Consider the following 22,414-nt stretch of genomic DNA (forward strand, 5'->3'; position numbering starts at 1 on the left):
CCAGGCGCGCCTCAACTTCATGCCGGCCTTCTACCGCATCGAGGCCGCGTTCCTGCACCGGTGGGAGGGCGACGTCTGCGACGCCGTCGAGAAGGGCGGGTACGAGGAGCCCTACGCCAAGTACCTCAAGGCCGGGTACAAGGTCGCGCTAAGCATAGAGGCGGGGGACGAGGGTGACGAGCCGCAGATCACCAACTGTGTCGACGCGGAGCTGTTCTGGGAAGTCATTTTAGAGTTCTTCATCGATCGGGCGAACGAGATTGGGCAGAAGGCCCTCCGGGAAGGCGGCGACGTGCTCATGGACAGGTTCGTGGAGATGTACAGGAACATGGCCCTGTGCCCGTCGTGGCGAGGCAGGCACCATCAGCAGCTGGACGCCATGATGATTCAGAGGCAGCAGCAGCAACAACAGCAGCAGATTCAGATGCAGCAACAACAACTCCATATTCAGAAGCAGCAGCAGATTCCGATGCAGCAACAGCATATTCAGATGCAGCGGCAGCAGATGATGATGATTCAGAAGCAACAACACCAACAACAATATGTCCAGATGCAGCAGCAGCAGCAGATGGTGATTCCGAAGCAAGAACAGATGATGAACATTCAGCATCAACAACAACATCAGCGGCAGCACTTGGATGGAGATGCCATACTGCAAGTGAAACATGAATTAATCTAGTTCCTCATATGCCTTAATCAGTTTTTTGCATGACAAAATGTGTAAAGACGACTTGATCGAACGGTGAAATAAAAGCATAATTTATCTCAAACTGTTTCTCGGCGATGTTAGCTATAGTATTCCTACCATGTTTATGCTTTCCGTTTTTAGCTTAATTAGTGTCGCCGCGGTGTAGCAGGGTGCCCACGTTCATGGTATGTGAAGCAAGCAACAAGGTGTGCTAAACTTTTTTATCCCTAAACCCGGTCAATTTGTTTGATCCACACTGTTTTGCACAGAGTGCACCTGTAGCGCCTATATTCGGAAATCCAGATCATAAACTTTTGATATAAAACATGTGAACCGTATGCATTTCCTGAACACGGCCTTTTGTTGTTACTTAATTGATTGCAAAAACTATCTAAAAGATGTTTTCTTGGAATTTATAGAAATGATTATGTTTGTGTTACATTTATATTAGCCTTGTATTTACCAATGACAAATAACGATAAACATTACACATGGCTTTCTTTGGCGACACATAAGCAATTTGCTTGAGCGGGTGAATGGATCATAAGATTCTTTCTCATGCTCTGGCTTTTATTCATTTTGGAAATGTGAAAATAACTGTGAGTTTAAATGGGACTGTCAGCATAGCACACTCTTATATACAATGTTGATCCTTTATACCCTTGACACAAAAAACATACAACGTCGTTACAATTTTGGGTGCTAGGGCAACAACTAGGTTGATAGAAAGCCCGACCACATCCCTCGTTCGTGGCAAATGACCTCAACCATCAGAATCTACCACACAACACACACTACTGGAATCAGCTTCTTTGCCGTCTGTCATGGCGGACGACAAAGGCATGGATGGCAGACGTCAAAGTCCTATGCCGTCCGCCAGCGGACGGCAAACTGTCCGTCTGAACTAGGGCCGGCAAAGGGTTGTGTCGTCCGTCGTCGGAGCCCAGCAGACGGCAAAGATCATGGACGACAGTGGGGTGGGGTGAGAGCCGTTAGGGGTTAACAGCGTGTTCTTTGCCGTCTGCCAACAGACGGCAAAGTGCTCAGCTCGGCCAGCACTAAGAAGCTGCCACGTGGCTAGCTATGTCGTCTGCCAGCGGACGACAAAGAGCTTTGAATCTTTGTCATCCGCTGGCGGACGGCATAGCTGGCCCTGTTTGCCAGTCCTATTTGGCCAGTTTACCGTCTGCTGGAAGACGGCAAAGTGGCCAAATAGGTAATCAGTGTTCCTAGTTTCTACAGGTAGCTGCCACGTGTCCTTTTTGTCGTCTGCTAGCGGACGGCAAAGAGGCTATATCCCCTGTTTTTATTTGAATCCATTTAATTTGACAGGAAAACACACAGATATACATACATACAACTCCAACATATCCAACAACATATAACAGCATGTCCAACAACATATTTCATCAAATCCAGCATATCCAACAACATAGTTCAACAAAGTCCAACATATCCATATATACATACATATCCAGAAACAAGTTTCCAACAACATATCCATATAGACATACATATCCAAACAAGTTTTCATAAACAACAAGGACTCAACAGAAGAATAGGACACTCCATCAATGCAAGCTTCCTCGTCGAAAGCAAATCTGCAAATTGGGAAAGATGAAAGTTAGAAGAAGAATAAGAAGAAGAAGAAGAAGAAGAAGAAGAAGAAGAAGAAGAAGAAGAAGAAGAAGAAGAAGAAGAAGAAGAAGAAGAAGAAGAAGACTAGCTAGAAGAAAAGGAAGAGGAGGAAAAGAAGAAGAAGAAGAATTTATCTTCTCTTTCTTTCTCTCCTCTCCTATTCTTTATCTTCTTCTTTTCTAACTAATGTAGGTAAAAATGTCATTTTTGGGCTAAGGTAGGTAAAAATGCTAAGTGTGTAGGTCAATTTAGAGCTAAGCTAGGTAAATAGGTCATTTTGGATCTAACGTAGGTTAAATGGATCATTTTGGAGCTAATGTAGGTTAAATGGATCATATTGGAGCTAACCTAGGTAAACTTGGTCATTTTTTAGCTAACCTAGCTAATTATGCCATTTTTTTCCTAACTAAGCTTATTGTGTCATTTTAGAGGACAACAAGCTAAGTGTATGACATTTATGAGGTTAGCAAGGTTATTATGCCTCTTCTTCTTCTTCTTCTTCTTCTTTTCTTTCTATTCCTTCTTTTCTTCCTCTTCCTTGATTTTCTTCATCTTATTATGTCATTTGTGGACTAAATAGGCTAAATGATGTCATAAATGGACTAAATAGGCTAAATAAGAAGAAAAATACCGTTACCACGGAGGTGAAGGAACGATCGGGGCTGCGCCAGTGGCAGACGAAGGTGAAGGGGTCCGGTGGGGCGGGGCGGGGCGGTGCAGGGGTCGTGGGGAGGAGTCCGGCAGCAAGGCGGGGCGGCGTAGTGGCCGCGCGGAGGGGTCCGGCACCGGGGCGGGCCGGCGCAGGCCTCTCCGACGACGAGGCGCGGCAGGGCAGCCGCCGCGGCCTTGCTCCTGTTCGCGCGGGGGGCGGCGCATGGGCCGTGGGGAGGGGTCTGGCGGCGAGGTGGCGGCGACTGCGGCGGCAGCGGGGCGACGACGACTACGGCGGCGACTGCGGCGGCGGCGACAGGAGGAGAGAGGCGGGCGCGCGTGAGGGAGAGAGAAAGAGATAGAGGGAGACGGCCACGGCCCGTTAAGTGGGCCTTCCGTTAGGGCTGGCCCACGTCTCCTCTTTGCCGTCTGCTAGCAGACGGCAAAGTAGTCACCTCTTTATCGTCCGCTAGCAGACGACAAAGAAGCTGACCTAGCCACGCCGTGCCCTGTGGGGCCCAGCTGGCTCTTTGTCGTCTGCCTTTTATCTCTTTGTTGGGCTGACGGCAAAGAAGCAGCTAACAAAAAATACCCTTTTTGCCATCTGCACTTTCTTTGTCGTCGGCTTCCTCAAAGTGGACGGCAAAGAACCTCTTTGCCGTCAGCTGGCAGACGGCAAAGAGGTGGCAGACGGCAAAATACCAGATTCCAGTAGTGACATAGGCACGCATCTGTCTATTGAAACAACACCCAAGCAAACTCCACCAACCAACTAGCCCGACAGCCTACAAACATCTCATTGCGGGTATCAGGCCAGCGTTTGTTTCTTTCATCCTTTAAGTTACATGCTCATAATTGATACGCCTTGATACGTCTCCGTCGTATCTACTTTTCCAAACACTTTTGCCCTTGTTTTGGACTCTAACTTGCATGATTTGAATGGAACTAACCCGGTCTGACGCTGTTTTCAGCAGAACTGCCATGGTGTTATTTTTGTGCAGAAATAAAAGTTCTCGGAATGACCTGCAAATCCACGGAGGCACTTTTCAGAATTAATAAAAATACTGGCGAAATAATTAATGTGAGGGGGGCCACACCCTGGTCACGAGGGTGGGGGGCGCGCCCCCTGCCTCGTGGGCCCCCTGGACGTCCACCGACCTCAACTCCAACTCCATATATTTGCTTTCGTGAAGAAAAAAAATAAGTGAAGAAGGGTTCATCGCGTTTTACGATACGGAGCCGCCGCCAAGCCCTAAAACCTCTCGGGAGGGCTGATCTGGAGTCCGTTCGGGGCTCCAGAGAGGGGAATCCGTCGCCGTCGTCATCATCAACCATCCTCCATCACCAATTTCATGATGCTCACCGCCGTGCGTGAGTAATTCCATCATAGGCTTGCTGGACGGTGATGGGTTGGATGAGATTTACCATGTAATTAAGTTAGTTTTGTTAGGGTTTGATCCCTAGTATCCACTATGTTCTGAGATTGATGTTGCTATGACTTTGCTATGCTTAATGCTTGTCACTAGGGCCCGAGTGCCATGATTTCAGATCTGAACCTATTATGTTTTCACAAATATATGTGAGTTCTTGATCCTATCTTGCAAGTCTATAGTCACCTATTATGTGTTATGATTCGTTAACCCCGAAATGACATGATACTTACCGGTGATGACCGTAGTTTGAGGAGTTCATGTATTCACTAAATGTTAATGCTTTGGTCCGGTACTCTATTAAAAGGAGGCCTTAATATCCCTTAATTAGTTTCCATTAGGACCCCGCTGCCACGGGAGGGTAGGACAAAAGATGTCATGCAAGTTCTTTTCCATAAGCACATATGACTATATTCAGAATACATGCCTACATTACATTGATGAACTGGAGCTAGTTCTATGTCACCCTATGTTATAACTATTACATGAGGAATCACATCCGACATAATTATCCATCACCTATCCAATGCCTACGAGCTTTTCACATATTGTGCTTTGCTTAGTTGCTTTGCCATTGCCACTGTTACCATTGCTACAAAATTGCTACTGTTACTTTTGCTACTGTTACCGTTACTTCCATACTACTTTGCTACTAAATACTTTGCTGCAGATACTAAGTTATCTAGGTGTGGTTGAATTGACAACTCAACTGCTAATACTTGAGAATATTCTTTGGCTCCCCTTGTGTCGAATCAATAAATTTGGGTTGAATACTCTACCCTCGAAAACTGTTGTGATCCCCTATACTTGCGGGTTATTAAGACTATTTTCTGGCGCCGTTGCCGGGGAGCATAGCTCTATTCTTTGAGTCACCTGGGATTTATATCTGCTGATCACTATGAAGAACTTGAAAGATCAAGGAACTAAAATATATCCCTCAACTACGAGGGGAGGTAAGGAACTGCCATCTACCTTTGCACTTGATTCTCCTTCTGTTATGAGTAAACTTGCGACACCTAAACCTGCTTCTACTATTAATTCTAATATGTCGCATGTTATTGATGATGCCACTTCTGCTATGCATGATACTTGTGATGAAACTACTTCTATGCTTGATACTACTGTGCCATTAGGTGAATTTCTTGATGAACAACTTGCTAGAGCTAGGGAGAATGAAATTATTGAAACTGATAATATTGATGATAGTGATGATGAAGGTTATCCCCCTAAATATGAATTGCCTGTTGTTCTTGAGGGTTATGTTATGGATGAAGAAACTGCTAGAGATTTTCTTGCTTGCAATGATAGATCAGATCTTAAGAAATTATTAGCTAAGCTGAAATAAAAGACTTTGAATGCTAGAATGAAACATGACCCTGCTTTTGCTACTTCACCTATCTTTGTTATTGATAAGGATTATGAATTCTCTGTTGATCCTGAGATAATTACTTTAGTTGAATCTGATCCTTTCTATGGCACTGAATCTGAAACTGTAGTGGCACATCTTACTAAGTTAAATGATATAGCCACCATGTTTACTAATGATGAGAAATCTTGCTATTACTATATCCTTAAAATATTTCCTTTCTCATTAAAGGGTGATTCTAAGACATGGTTTAATTATCTTGATCCTGGTTGTGTGCGTAGTCCCCAGGATATGATTTACTACTTCTCTGCTAAATATTTCCCCGCTCATAAGAAACAAGCTGCCTTAAGGGAAATATATAATTTTGTGCAAATCAAAGAAGAGAGTCTCCCACAAGCTTGGGGGAGGCTTCTCCGATTGCTTAATGCTTTGCCTGATCATCCTCTTAAGAAAAATGAAATACTTGATATCTTCTATAATGGACTAACCGATGCTTCCAAGGACCACTTGGATAGTTGTACTAGTTGTGTTTTCAGGGAAAGGACAGTCGACCAAGCTGAATTGCTATTAAATAATATGTTGGCAAATGAAAATAATTGGGCACCTCCTGAACCAACTCCTAAGCCAACTCCGAAGAAAAGAGGTGTTCTATTTCTTGGTCCTGAAGATATGCAAGAGGCAAAGAAATCTATGAAAGAGAAAGGTATTAAAGCTGAAGATGTTAAAAATTTACCTCTTGTTGAAGAAATTCATGGCCTCAATATACCACCTAAAGAAATACAAGGTCTTGATAACCCAACACAGGTAGTGAAGGTAAACTCTCTTTATAGATATGATAAAGTTGAAATCCCGTCTACTAAGTTTGCTAAACAATGTTTAGATGAATTTGATGATTTTATGGACAAACAAGCAAATTTCAATGATTATGTTAGTAGACAATTGAAAAATAATGCTTATATGATTGGGATCTTGAGTGATTATATGTCTAGAGTTAAGGGTGAACTTAAACTCACTAGTAAACATGTTTCTATGTTCACTACTCAAGCCGAACAAGTACTTAAGGCTCAGAATGAATTAAATAATAAACATGATTTTGTTGTTAGAGTGGCTACTAGAACTGGTAAAATGACTCGGGAACCTTTGTATCCTGAAGGCCACCCTAAGAGAATTGAACAAGATTCTCAGAGAAATAATTTAGATGCTCCTAGTCCTTCTAAAAAGAAGAAGAAAATGATAGGACTTTGCATGCTTCTAGTGAATCTAATGTAGAAACACCTGAGAATCCTAATGATACTTCTATCTCTGATGCTGAAACATAATCTAGAGATGAACATGAACCTAATGATAATGCTAATAATGATGTTCATGTAGACGCTCAACCTAGCAATAACAAAGATACATAAATTGAACCTGCTATTGATCTTGATAACCCACAATCAAGAAATCAACGTTATGATAAGAGAGACTTCGTTGCTAGGAAACATGGTAGGGAAAGAGAACCATGGGTTCAGAAACCCATGCCTTTTCCTCCTAAACCATCCAAGAAAAAGGATGATGAGGACTTTGAGTGCTTTGCTAAAATGATTAGAACTATTTTCTTACGCATGCGTGTTGGCGTTCTGGGAACGGGGGTACCCAGACTTGCGTGCCTGCGGCCTGCGGCGTGGCTCAAGGAGTGGCCCAGTACGGCCCATCTTCATCAACACAAGCTCAAGACCCTCGCGAGGGGCCAAGCCTCGCGGGGCGGACGACAGGAAGCTTCCTTAGGCATGGCCTCATCAGGCTGGTTCGCGAGGAGGCGGAGAGATCAAGGCGGGGTACCTCACGAGGTGCCCGTGATGCAAGCCATGACGACCCCAGCCAGGCGGGCGCCGGCCTGTGTAGAGTCCTTGTTTCCTCTTTGGTGGAAAGCGAGCAAGCGCAGGCAAGAGTATCAAGCAAAGGCAACCATTTCGGTGCAACAAGACCAAGACCAGCAGAACGGCAGGATGGAGGTCATCGTGGAGCCCAAGCCGGCGTCACTGCCAGAGTCTTTGGCAAGCGAGGACCGACTTTAGTCAGGATAAGTGTACTAGATGTTCCCCTTCAAAATGGCCAATTGTTGGCGCCCTTCCCGCTCAATATTTGGGAAGAGGCCTAGGGCCTCGCTCTATAAATAGGGCTAGCCACCATAGTATAGAGCCATCTGAGCCATCTGGGCATCTAGCCATCTAGGTATCGGGGGCATCTGCAGATCGAGCAGTTGAACCCTAGCCAGAACCACCAACACAAGAACACCCCTCGCGAGGTAGTTCTTCCTTGTATTGTTCATCATCAGCCCCTGAGGCAATCCACCACACCACAAACTAGAGTAGGGTATTACACCACAATGGTGGCCCGAACTAGTATAAACCTTGTGTCCCCTGTGTTGTTCTTCGTGTAGTTTAGATCCTTGCGAGGCGATGAGACATAGGTAGGTAGGAGGTGCGATCTCCGCGTGCACCCCAGAGTTCGAACCTAGAGGGTCTGCTGGAACCCGAAATCCGACAATGCGCTTAACCGATATGCTTAAAACGAACCCTTATGCTAAGTACATGAAAGATATCATTACAAATAAAAGAAAAATACCTAAAGCTGAAATCTCCACCATGCTTGCCAACTATACCTTTAAATGTGGAAAACCTAAGAAACTTGGTGATCCCGAAGTACCCACTATACCATGCTCCATCAAAAGGAATTATGTTAAAACTGCCTTATGTGATCTAGGAGCCAGTGTCAGTGTTATGCCTCTTTCCTTATACCGTAGACTTGAATTAAGTAAGTTGACATCTACTGAGATATCCTTGCAAATGGGTGATAAATCAACTGCTATACCTGTCGGCATTTGTGAGGACGTGCCTGTTGTTGTTGCGAATGTTACTATCTTAACAGACGTTATCATTCTTGATATTCCTGAGGACGACAGTATGTCGATTATCCTTGGTAGACCCTTTCTAAATACTGCAGGTGCTGTTATTGATTGCAACAAAGGCAATGTCACCTTTCATGTTAATGGTAATGAGCATACGGTACATTTTCCGAGGAAACAACCTCAAGTTCATAGAATAAATTCTATTGGAAAAATTCCATCAATAATTATTGGAGGCTTTGAGTTTCCTCTTCCTACTACAAAGAAAAAGTATGATATTCTTATTATTGCGGATGTTCATATCCCCGTTAAGGTAACCTAGTGTCACTTCTAAATTTCTCCGGTTTCATGTGATTCGGAATGAGTTTGTTAACAAGACTTGATCAACCTTGTTAGTGGATTCCTTTTGATGAGCATGAGATGGATGAAGTTATAAGGCACAACCTTCTGTACCCTCTCTTTACTTTCTGTTACTTAGAATAAATAAAGTAGAAATAGTATATTTTGTCTGTTTTCTGAATTATCCATGCAATAAAAATATCCCGAAAATAAAAGTTCTCCAAATGCCATGCCAATTTAATATGATTTTTTCTGAAATATTTGAGAATATTTGGCACTGAGAACACAGCAGGGGAGCAAGCACCTGGCCACGAGGGTCCAGGGCGCGCCCACCCCTACAGGGCGTGCCCCCTGCCTTGTGGGCCCATGGTGGCTCCCCTCCACTTATTCATGCACCCACACACTCCATATTCCTCCCAGAAAAATCACTACCTAGCTTAAGCACGAGTTTCAGCTTGTTTTGCTGCCATTTTCGATCTCCTTGCTCAAAGCTCCATTCACAAAACTGCTTTGGAGGATTGTTCTTTGGTATGTGACTCCTCCAATGATCCAATTAGTTTTTGTTCTAGTGCTTTATTCATTGCAAATTCTTGCTGCTTAGGTGACCCTGTTCTTGAGCTTGCATGTTAAATTTATGAGGTCCCAAGTAATTCTAATGCATGATAGAGGCTCTAGGCACTTGTGGGAGTAGTTGCTATCAATTTCATTAAGTTTGTTTCACTTTTATTTGAAGTCACTAAAAATTTCAGATATTTTCAGAAAATGATTAAGAGATTCTTCTTGAGGGGCTCTTCTAACCAAGGTTCTAAGGATAAACAAGCTAAGGAGAATGAAAAGCCCAAGTATAATCTGCCTCGTGTGGCGGAAGTACGGCCATGTGAATGGCCTTGTGATAATTTCTCGAGAGCAGCCAGGATATATGATGATTTCTATTCTTTGGTTGATAATGCGGACCTCACCGACTTCCTCCACAACCAACTTGAACAGTATCTCTTACTCACCAATACTTTTGTGCAAAACTTCTACTTTTATCCTAAGAAGTCACCTCCTTCAGTAGAGTTTAAATTATATGATGTTGATAGGGAGATGCCACTCTATGAATTTTGCACGGTTTGCAAGATACCCTTCGGGGGCAGCCTAGAGGAACCACATCATAGAGATGTGGAAGGATTTATTGACACTATCACTGTAGGGGAAACGAGGAAAGTTTCCGACGCACGAATAACTAGCGTTCATTTTCCTGTATTACGCTACTTTGCAATATTTGCTAGTCGATGCTTGATTGGTCGCGGAAACTGTGGAAACCTTAGTATTCCTGATATTACCATCTTGTTCCATGCCTTGTTTTGTGATAACACTTTTAATATGGGCGCTATCATTTCTAGAAGGTTAAGCATGAACCGTATTAAGGGCCCCATTTTTGGAGGTATCTATGTCGCACGCCTTGCTAAACACTTCGAGATACCTATTAGGCACTATGAGGAAGAAGAAAAACTGTTGCCCCCTACTTTTCTAGATTACAAGAGCATGGTAGCACACGAGTTTATTGTTGCAAATGATGAGAATGTGCTTAAGTATAATTTGAGATATCATAAGAAACACAGTGAAACTATTATCCTGCCTGCACCCTCTTTGTTTGATTTATCTTCAGGCACGTTTCTCGTCTTACCGGAGGCCACTCGTGCTTACCAAGGCCAGGCTTCAGCCCCGGAGCCTGAGCCGGAACCACAACTTGACCCTTATCGACCATCCTTTTATCAGTGGAATCCCGAGGAGTTTGCCAGCCAGTGGTACCCAGATGATGCACCTCGGTACATTGGAGGGAGTAGCTCTGACCCATGGCCATAGACCAACTTAGGCCAAAAGCCTAAGCTTGGGGGAGTACGTATTCCTCACTGACTTTACATTCATGTTCACACACTCATTCTAGTGTCGGTGCTCATACTCTTTCATTATACTATCCATGCTAGTTTAATTTCTTTTTCCTACTTTCTTCTTGTATGTTAGATAAAACTTAAGAAAAACCAAAAAAATTAGTTAGTTTAATTTCCATGCATGTAGTAGTAATAATTAAAAGAGAAACTCAAAAAGATTTCTCGTTCTTCTTTTTGCTTGTTGGGAGCTTTCCCGTGTAAATAGTTTTATTTCTTTTCCTTTGGGGGTCGAGAGAAGAAGACTATAATGAAAATGTCTAAGTGGCTCTCATATGCATAATTGATTTACTTTAATCAAGAGCCCATATTACTTTGTCTTCTCTCTTGAAATGGATGCTTGCAGATTTCAGCTTAGTCCAATGCACGTGCACTATTATTATTATCCACACTGTTCGGTTGTGCAAGTGAAAGGCAATGATGATTATATATGATGAAATGATTGAGATAAGAGGAGCTGGTATGAACTCGACCTCTCTTGTTTTCGTAAATATGATTAGCTAACTGTTCCTGATTCAGCCTATTATGAATAAATATGTTTGCAATGACAACTAGAGATTATAGTTGCTTATGCCATGCTTAATTAGCTATGAGTTATAATGGTTTACCTTGCGTGCCAACATGCTATTAAAATGGTTGTGATGTGGTATAATAGGGTGGTATCCTCCTTTGAATGAATTGAGTGACTCGACTTGGCACATGTTCACGCATGTAGTTGAAACAAAATCAACATAGCCTTCACGATATTTATGTTCATGGTGGATTATATCCTACTCATGCTTGCACTCAGTGTCTATTAATTTTAATGCATGTTCATGACTGTTGTCGCTCTCTCAGTTGGTCACTTCCCAGTCTCTTTCTAGCCTTCACTTGTACTAAGCGGGAATACTGCTTGTGCATCCAAATTCCATAAACCCCAAAGTTATTCCATATGAGTCCACCATATCTTCCTATATGCGGTATCTACCTGCCGTTCCAAGTAAATTTGTATGTGCCAAACTCCAAACCTTCAAATGAAATTCTGTTTTGTATGCTCGAACAACTCATGTATCAACTAGGGTTGTCTGTATCTTCCATGCTAGGCGGGTTATTCTCAAGAGGAATGGACTCCGCTCCTCATTCATGAGAAAATGGCTGGTCACCGGGATGCCCAATCCCATGCTCAAATCAAAACAAAATAATTAAACAAAACTCCCCCAGGATTGTTGTTAGTTGGAGGCACCCGTTGTTTCGGGCAAGCCATGGATTGATGCTTGTTGGTGGAGGGGGAGTATAAAACTTTACCATTCTATTTGGGAACCGCCTATAATGTGTGTAGCATGGAAGATATGGAGATCTCATAGTTGTTATGTTGACAGTGAAAGTATACCACCCAAAATGTTATTATCTTTGTTTTTAAAAATCGAGCTCTGGCACCTCTACAAATCCCCGCTCCCTCTGCGAAGGGCCTATCTGTTTACTTTTACGTTGAATTATCACCCTCTTATTAAAAGGCACCCGCTGGAGAGCACTGTTGTCATTTGCATGCATCACTATTAATTTATATTGGGTATGACTATGTGTCACATCCCTGGTCCTGGTATGTAGTAGGCTAGCCCTTCATGTGTGCATCATGTTTAACTTTTCAAATGAACTTGAAATGGGGATTGACTAAACCCTAGCATTAAAGAAATTCACTAGGTTCAATTAAAATAATTTCAGTGAATCCAAATGGCTTTCAAAAATGTTCATCATTTCTGGAAAATGCTAGAAGCAATAACCAGAGGTGTTGCACATTTTTCCATGACATATTTGGGCTCTGAATTAAATCCTATAGTATTTGCATTTGGGCATTTAAATGCTATTAAACATTTTAAATGCTCAAATAATCATAAACTAAAATGTTTACTGTTGGATATATTCCAAAAAGTAGTCATGTTTAGTTTTATGATTTTTGGAAATGCCCTGGCATTTTTATTAAAGCCAAACACATTTACAGAAAATAGAAAATGGAAATAAAAAGAAAGAGAGAGAAAGAAAACCCCACCTGACTTACCGCAGCCCACCTGGCTGGCCCAGTCGACCAGCCCAGCCACCTGGCCCAGCCCACCTCCTCCTGTCGTCTTCCTCCCCTCGCCCCGAAGCAGCTCGGTGGCGAGTGCTGGCGATGCCGTGGCCTCCTCCCTGTCTGCCTCACGCCCTCGAGGCCCTTCCAGCGCCACGGAGACGGCCACGCACCCCCCACAGGCCCTCTCTCACTCTCCCCGTGCTTCTCCCCTCCTCTATCTCTCTCACGCACCGCCGCCCGAACCCGCCCGTTGTGCCGCTCGCCGTTTCCGTGGCCACTGGCCACCTCACGCAATCCCGACGCGCCCAGAAGCTCCGCCATGTTGTCTTCTTCGTCCTTGATGAGCCACGCAAGCCGGGAGGGCCTGGAACTTCGCCATCGTCGTCGTCTTCATCTCCGGTGCCTGGAGATCGCTGCCGTCAATTCGTTGTCACAGAAGCTTCCCCGAGCCTGCCGAGCTTCTCTCCCAACCCCTTGTGAGCCCTGCCCTTTTCCCCTATATCCCCGCGCTCGTCCCCGTCCTCTAACCACCGTCTCCATCGGAGCCGATTGCTCCTCGCCACCGGCCATGTCACTACCGCGGCTATGGCCGTGCAAGCACGCGTCCGAGATTATCACTGAGCTCACTGCACCCCCACGAGTCCAATGCGCCCACCCGCGGCTCATGCTGTGCCCTGCAGCATCGATTCGATCGATGCCCGAACACCGGCCGTCGCACTTGCCATCGCCGCCGTCGCTCTAGGCCCCCTCCGACAAAACCACGTGCACCAGTCGATGCGGCCGGGCCTCCTCGTCTCGTAGGTGGCCTTGGCCATCAGTTTGGTCGTCGGAGGGCCAAACCCGAGCCCTCCGCCGCGCTTGCTGTCGCCGGCGATGAGCCGCCGGCGTATTAGCCCCGTTTGACCTGGGGTTTGACCCCCCCATGGTCACTGACATGCGGGCCCGTCTCTGTTAACCTTTAGTTAGATTTAGGTTAGTGCTAATTAGCCCTGTTAATACTGACATGTGGGACCAGGGCCTTAACAGGTTTAGTTTAGTATTAGTTTAGAGCTAATTAACTCAGGTTAATTAGTTAGACACTGACATGTGGGTCCCAGCCGTCAGGTTTGACCTGGAGGTGCCCAGTTGACCTGCTGACATCAAGGTGATGTCATGCTGACGCAATATGTATTTTCTGGATTTATTTTATTTCAGGAAATTCCAGAAAATGCCCTAAACTTCTAAAAATCATATAAATTCAACCGTAACTCCAAATGAAATAAATTATATATGAAAAATGATCAGAAAAATCCAATCTATCCATCTGTACCATTTTCATGCATGTTAGAGCAATTTTTGTTCACTGTTAGGTCAAATCAATTAAATGGCATTTGAATAATCACATATGGAGTTTGAATTTGAATCTTGTATTCAAACCAACTTCATTTAATCTGTTGCTAGTTGCATTAGCTCAAACCACATCATATTGCCATGTCGTGAGCATGCATCATATTGTTGCATTGCATTGATTGTGTTCTTTCTCTATTGCCGGTGTTTGTCCCCTCTCAGTAGACGTGTTCCGACGATGAGCTCGATGACACCGATGAAGAGCTATACTATCTTCAGAAGTGCCAGGCAAGCAAAACCCCCTTGTTCATTCCGATAAAATCCCACTCTCTCGCTCCTGCTCTCTTTTACTGCATTAGGACAACAACGATTCATCTGTTACTTGCTGCGGTAGCTGAACCCCTTTATCCTCTACATGACCTGTCATTGCCACAGTAAATAGATGAAACCCACTAGCATGAGTAGGAGTTGTTTGAGCCCTGATGTGCCTACTCATTCATGCTTGTTTGTCATGCCTGCTATTGCTTAGAGTTGAGTCAGGTCTGATTCATCGGGAATGAATCAGAGGTGTGTGAACATGTCCTACTGTGTGTGAACTAAGTGTGTGAACACGATTTGGTAAAGGTAGCGGTTAGAGGCCATGTAGGAGTACATGGTGGGTTGTCTCATTGCAGCCGTCCTCAGGAACTGAGTTCTGTGTTTGTGATCCATGAACAGCTACTACCACACATTGGGATCCTTAATTGACTCTCTCGACTTATTAATCAACATGATCTCTGTCCAGGAGTTGCAACTAGTTTCTGGTGTTTGTAGGTAGTGTTAGTAGTCTACCAAGTGGCACCCGGTACAGGTGGGCTTGGGACAGGCTAGGCACAGTGGCCCGGTGTACCAAGTGGCACCCGGATGGTGGACTTGGGAACCCTGCACACATCGTTTGGGGCCGTGAGCGACACCCCGGCCGGATCTCCTTGCGGATGGAACCCGAATAGGCGATAAACCTGGACGAGAGACTTGTGTGGTTAGTCAGGTCGTGGCCGACACCCTCGCTGGGCTTCCGCTTGAAGGTTGCCGAGTACATGTCGTGTAAACGGCGGTAAGTGGTGAGAGCGTGTGTGAAGAAGTACACCCCTGCAGGGTTAATATGATCTATTCGAATAGCCGTGTCCGCGGTAAAGGACTTCTGGGTTGCCTGTACAGTTCATAGACAAGTGAAAGTGGATACTCTAAAATACGCAAGATAAGCGTGAGTGCTATGGATGGCGTTCTCGTAGGGAGACGGGAGCGGATCCATAGTGGTGTATTGATATGGTGAATATGTGGACTCGTGTGCGCCACCTCAAAAGAGTTACTTGCAGTCGTAGTTCAGGATAGCCACCGAGTCAAAGCTGGCTTGCTGCAGTTAAACCCCACCACCCCTTGTTGATAATGATGCATATGTAGTTAGATCTGATGTAAGTCTTGCTGGGTACATTTGTACTCACGTTGCTTAATTTATGTTTTTGCAGAGAGACTTCAGTCTCGCTAGTAGTACCGCGTGGACTTCGACGTTTAGCTTGTTACCTCAGCTACGATCTTGTGCCCTCGGCAGGATCTGATAGACAGTCAGGCTTCTCAGCCTTTTTCTTTTGTAGATGTCTGTACTCAGACATGTTAAGCTTCCGCATGTGCTTTGACTTGTATGCTCTGATTGTTGGGTCATGAGACCCATGTTTGTAATATCTCGCTCCTTCGGAGCCTATTGAATAAAATACTTGAGTTGTAGAGTCATGTTGTGATGCCATGTTGTATTTGCACATATCGAGCATATTGTGTGTATGTTATTGAAATGCTTGGTATGTGTGGGATCTGACTATCTAGTTGTTTATCCTTAGTAGCGTCTCTTACCGGGAAATGTCTCCTAGTGTTTCCACCGAGCCATGGTAGCTTGCTACTGCTCCGGAACACTTAGGCTGGCCGGCATGTGTCCTTCTTCGTTCCTGTGTCTGTCCCCTCGGGGAAATGTCACGCGATGAATTCCGGAGTCCTGTTAGCCCGCTACAGCCCGGTTCACCGGAGTCCTGCTAGCCCAGTGCTACAGCCTGGATTCACTCGCTGATGACCGACACGTTCGTTGTTGGGTCATGTATGCCTGTCCCTGTAAGTTAGTGCCACTTTGGGTTCACGACTAGCCATGTCAGCCCGGGTTCTTTGTATATGGATGCTAGCGGCACTATCATATACATGAGCCAAAAGGCGCAAACGGTCCCGGGCCAGGTAAGGTGGCACCCGTGGGAATACCGTGCGTGAGGCCGCAAAGTGATATGATGTGTTACATGCTAGATTGGTGTGACTTAGGATCGGGGTCCTGACAGCTTTGGTATTAGAGCTTGACTGCCTGTAGGATTACCAAGCCAAACTGGTCGAAGTTGAGTCTAGAAATTCTTTACTTATATAAGGGAATTGATTGTGGGATGGAACGTAAGGCTCTTTTTACTCCTTATACCTTATGCCTTCTGATCTGAGTCATCTTATCTTTCCTACTGGTCTAAGAAACTAGGCTTTCTCTTCTTTCTATCAGGATCACGTGTTACTAATCTGTAGACTTATAGAATTGTTGGACTTAAGCCTCGGTTCGGTTCCTACTACTTCCGTGTATTCATAGTTGGCCTCGAAACCTTGATATTGTGCTTCTGAGTGGTTATGCCACCATTTTTGTAGCATGTCCCAAATCTTTTTGAGCATTTACAGCCGTTATGCTGTCCGAGTCATCCCAGGTTTCTAAATAATCTGATGCAATTGCAAAATCCTTTCCCTCTGATTTGATGTTCCTTTGGGCCAGATTAACCACACTAACCGGTGAGTTGAGGTATTCTATTACCTCGACATATATGTTGGAGTTATTATTATGACCTAGGTGTCTCAGGGGATCATCTAGTAGTCTAGCCACGTTTTGTGGTCCCAGTGCGATGACTCTGGCCATCATTCTCGAAAGCATCCCGTGATGCCAACTAGTTAGTAGGTATTCTACTTCTGGGTTTTGAACCCGAGATTTACCCTACTTACCTCATGTTAATAGTGATTGCTAGTTCCTTTAGGATACTAGTAACCTTTGTGTTAGTCCTCGAGGTCCATGGTATTTCCTTCTTCCAAATTCTATGAACCGCTTATGGCAGAAGTTCCTTGAACCAAAAGATCACAACCAGAGTGCTCTTGATGAGTCCTCCATTCATAGTTGTGAATCTGCTAGTCCTTCCTCTTCAGCATGGGTTATCCGGAAGAAATATGTTGAACTTGTTCGACATACTAACCTATGCATCCACAACTCAGAAAGATATATGTTCCTTTGAGTTGTCCCTCTTTAGTTGTTTTCTGACGTTCGTCTATCAATTGATAGTCAAGAGTGTGCGTGCATTCGTTTATCGATGCCTATTATTCTTGTGGTCCGTCAAGCCATTCTATTCCAGAGTGAGTAGGAGAAACAAACTCCAGTACCTCATCCATATCCAGGATTGGGTCAAAGCAGCTGTATTCCGCAGATCAAATGCAATCAAGCTTTTGGTCTGTTCTACCCTGAAGTATTACCCACTTTATGTCAGGGATGTCATGAGAATTGCACCTTCTCTTATGAGTTCTTGATGTAGTGATACTTCTCGCCATCATTATTCATTCCTCAGTGTCGTGTTGTCGCAACCGGAATGCCGACAAGTGAATCGTGATGTGTGAAATCAATACTCCTAGCAACTGTGTTGCTTGGTAGTTAATGGACAATAATTATCCTTAGCGTGTTGATTATTGAATCATCACCCTAGGGTTTATCGTTCTACCTGGTCCATCTTCCAAGGTGCACTCTTCGATCAATGAGTTAGGATTGTGCCAATCCCTCACTCATTTGATCATATCATCTTGCCTGGAAAGCAAGATTGCTCTCGAGCTTAGCAACATACCGGTGGTTCGTGATTTTCTGTATATCTTCTCGGAAGTATCACCAGGTCGTCACCTGACCGCTATGTTGAGTTTGTGATCATGTTGGTTTTCCTCCAAACCACCCATTCTCCAAGAGTCTGTGTTGGATACCCCTGAACTAGTTGGTTAAGCTAAACAACAACTTGGAGAGTTGGAAGATAAGAGTTTGTCTGACTTAGTTCATTTCCAAAGGGATATCTTGTGTTTGTCTGTTTGTTGTAGAAAGATGATTTCTTCATCGATTGGTCCTCGTGATCAGTTGTTGAACCTATCGCCTTGCCCAAACCTTGATTTGAGTGTGGGCCATCGCCAAATCAAATCAGAACCAACGATATCCGTAATGTTGTCTTACTCGTGGTTGATCCCTTGAGCATACACCATTATATCTTTTGGTCTGACCAATACTACCACCTTGTTCACATAATCGTGGAATTCCATTTATATGGAAACCTAGATGAATTGTTATTGAACCCATCAACAACATTTTTATCTTTCCCATGATTCGTGTTGAACATCCAGCTAGTGTTGGAAACTCTGTGAGCAATGCTTTCGTGTTCCGTTCATGAAGCATATGTTGAAGAAAGAAGTGACTTCCTATGATTCACGTGCATTTGGTGCAAGTTGCCGCCGTGAATTCGAGAAAGTATATTTTTGCTTACTCTGGAATCATCTCAAGTCAGTCATGCATGTGCGAAGTATGCTATGGTTTGATAGGCTCGCTACCTCCATTCTATATGTGTCCCTAGCACGCCAAGCCACTGATTGATTTGTTCAAGGAAGAGAAGTCTAGCGCGCGTAAAGACTTCGAAATCCTTGATGATGGTTCCCCACCTGAACTCGGTAGCGTTTCATTATAAGACTACTACGTGGTCATGCTTGTCTTGGACAATGTGTTCACATGTATGTAGCAGAACCAGCTCATGTTTTGGAGCTTGCTATCGTAGTTCATTCCCTGAGAATCTCGCAACATCATCTCGTCGATTTGTGTTGCAAACTTTCATTTTTCTTTCTAGACTTGATGAGTATGGAATATTCTGACACCAACCAGATCTGAATCTCAGGTAGATATGATGGTTGGAACATTTCTCAAGAACTATAATATTGGTCTCCCGATAACCGGTAAAGTGGAAGTCGTGGCCAATACACCCAGCCGGAAGACCTACTATTGCAGTATCTTGATTGAAGAAGTTGGCCACCTCCCCATAAGGATTTCGCAGGATTTACCTCCGTAGTTATTCCTTATGGATTCTTGAGCTCCCGAAGTCTGACCTGTTACTTGATTTTCTAGATACCAAACCATTTCAATGAATGGGTTATGCTAGCACATCAAGGAGAACATTAGAAGCGGAGTGCTAAATGTCTCTCGGTCGATCATCCAGATTTTGTTCCCTTGGCCCCGCTAAGGTGAAATCTGAGAAGGTTATCTTCCTTTGCCTCTGCATCGTCCATAGCTGTTCATTATGGTAGTACGTTGTGTTGCCAGGACCCTTGACACGGATATTGGTAAAACCTTGATGAATGTGGGAATGCTCAAGTTCTTGAGAGCACGCGCAAGCGCTAGGTGTTATCATCGGCACCAACTGGGTTTGCTCTCAGCTTCCTCGGTTATGCTATAACTTCTCAAACAGTGGACTCACTCTCTACTGTTGAGCTTCTCCTCAGTTACTAAAGTCATCCCTTGTGTTGTTTTCAACAAGGTAATCCACATCATCCATTCTAATCCAAGCATGCCATTCTACTGACCCCCTCCAAATGATCGCTTGAGAATTGCCTTAGGCTGGTATAAAGAATCTCAATGATCTCTGAATCAAAGGTAATTCTTTTTGCCACTTAAGGGGATATATCTACGAGTCACCATCCCTAAGGTGTCTCGATATGGTATCATGGCAACTCAACTCCTCGCTACGTTGACAACCGTTCACCACCCTCTTAGGTGTGGAATTGTTGTCTACCTAGTGAACCCTCATCATATGTTCCACTCCATCCCTCTAGATGTGTGCTTCGTGTCTCAGTCTGAGAGATGGTTCTATGTCTCATTCCGTGAGTTAATCCTGAGTTGTTCGATCTTCGAGAAGATCGATCCTTCTAGAGTCTCCTTCTTCTCTTCTTGTCATGTCAGTTGGAGTTCTCAGAACAAGACGGCAAGACAAAGATGGTGATCGAATCAACGCCCCTATGAGGTGCAACCTGGATCGTGAAGATTGTGCTAGTTTGTGTTCCCCTTCATCTTACCCCACGTCTTGAATCTCGGGACGAGATTCTTGTTTAGTGGGGGCGAGTTGTCACATCCCTGGTCCTGGTATGTAGTAGGCTAGCCCTTCATGTGTGCATCATGTTTAACTTTTCAAATGAACTTGAAATGGGGATTGCCTAAACCCTAGCATTAAAGAAATTCACTAGGTTCAATTTAAATAATTTCAGTGAATCCAAATGGCTTTCAAAAATGTTCATCATTTCTGGAAAATGCTAGAAGCAATAACCAGAGGTGTTGCACATTTTTCCATGACATATTTGGGCTCTGAATTAAATCCTATAGTATTTGCATTTGGGCATTTAAATGCTATTAAACATTTTAAATGCTCAAATAATCATAAACTAAAATGTTTACTGTTGGATATATTCCAAAAAGTAGTCATGTTTAGTTTTATGATTTTTGGAAATGCCCTGGCATTTTTATTAAAGCCAAACACATTTACAGAAAATAGAATATGGAAATAAAAAGAAAGAGAGAGAAAGAAAACCTCACCTGACTTACCGCAGCCCACTTGGCCGGCCCAGTCGACCAGCCCAGCCACCTGGCCCAGCCCACCTCCTCCTGTCGTCTTCCTCCCCTCGCCCCGAAGCAGCTCGGTGGCGAGCGCTGGCGATGCCGTGTCCTCCTCCCTGTCTGCCTCACGCCCTCGAGGCCCTTCCAGCGCCACGGAGACGGCCACGCACCCCCCACAGGCCACGCACCCCCCACAGGCCCTCTCTCACTCTCCCCGTGCTTCTCCCCTCCTCTGTCTCTCTCACGCACCGCCGCCCGAACCCGCCCGTTGCGCCGCTCGCCGTTTCCGCGGCCATTGGCCACCCCACGCAATCCCGACGCGCCCAGAAGCTCCGCCACGTTGTCTTCTTCGTCCTCGATGAGCCACGCAAGCCGGGAGGGCCTGGAACGTTGCCATCGTCGTCGTCTTCATCTTCGGTGCCTGGAGATCGCCGCCGTCAATTCGTTGTCACAAAAGCTTCCCCGAGCCTGCCGAGCTTCTCTCCCGACCCCTTGTGAGCCCCTGCCCTTTTCCCCTATATCCCCGTGCTCGTCCCCGTCCTCTAACCACCGTCTCCATCGGAGCCGATTGCTCCTCGCCGCCGGCCATGTCGCTACCGCGGCTACGGCCGTGCAAGCACGCGTCCGAGCTTACCACTGAGCTCACTGCACCCCCACGAGTCCAATGCGCCCACCCGCAGCTCATGCTGTGCCCTGCAGCGTCGATTCGATCGATGCCCGAACGCCGACCGTCACACTTGCCATCGCCGCCGTTGCTCCACGTGCACCAGTCGATGCGGCCGGGCCTCCTCGTCTCGTAGGTGGCCTTGGCCGTCAGTTTGGTCGTCGGAGGGCCAAACCCGAGCCCTCCGCCGCGCCTGCTGTCGCCGGCGACGAGCCGCCGGCGTATTAGCCCCGTTTGACCTGGGGTTTGACCCCCCCATGGTCACTGACGTGCGGGCCCGTCTCTGTTAACCTTTAGTTAGATTTAGGTTAGTGCTAATTAGCCCTGTTAATACTGACATGTGGGACCAGGGCCTTAACTGGTTTAGTTTAGTATTAGTTTAGAGCTAATTAACTCAGGTTAATTAGTTAGACACTGACATGTGGGTCCCAGCCGTCAGGGTTGACCTGGAGGCGCCCAGTTGACCTGCTGACATCAGGGTGATGTCATGCTGACGCAATATGTATTTTCTAGATTTATTTTATTTTAGGAAATTCCAGAAAATGCCCTAAACTTCTAAAAAACTTATAAATTCAACCATAACTCCAAATGAAATAAATTATATATGAAAAATGATCAGAAAAATCCAATCTATCCATCTGTACCATTTTCATGCATGTTAGAACAATTTTTGTTCACTGTTAGGTCAAATCAATTAAATGGCATTTGAATAATCACATATGGAGTTTGAATTTGAAT

The sequence above is a fragment of the Triticum aestivum genome, chromosome 4B (genome assembly GCF_018294505.1).
Source record: "Triticum aestivum cultivar Chinese Spring chromosome 4B, IWGSC CS RefSeq v2.1, whole genome shotgun sequence".
In the NCBI taxonomy this organism is placed as follows: Eukaryota; Viridiplantae; Streptophyta; class Magnoliopsida; order Poales; family Poaceae; genus Triticum; species Triticum aestivum.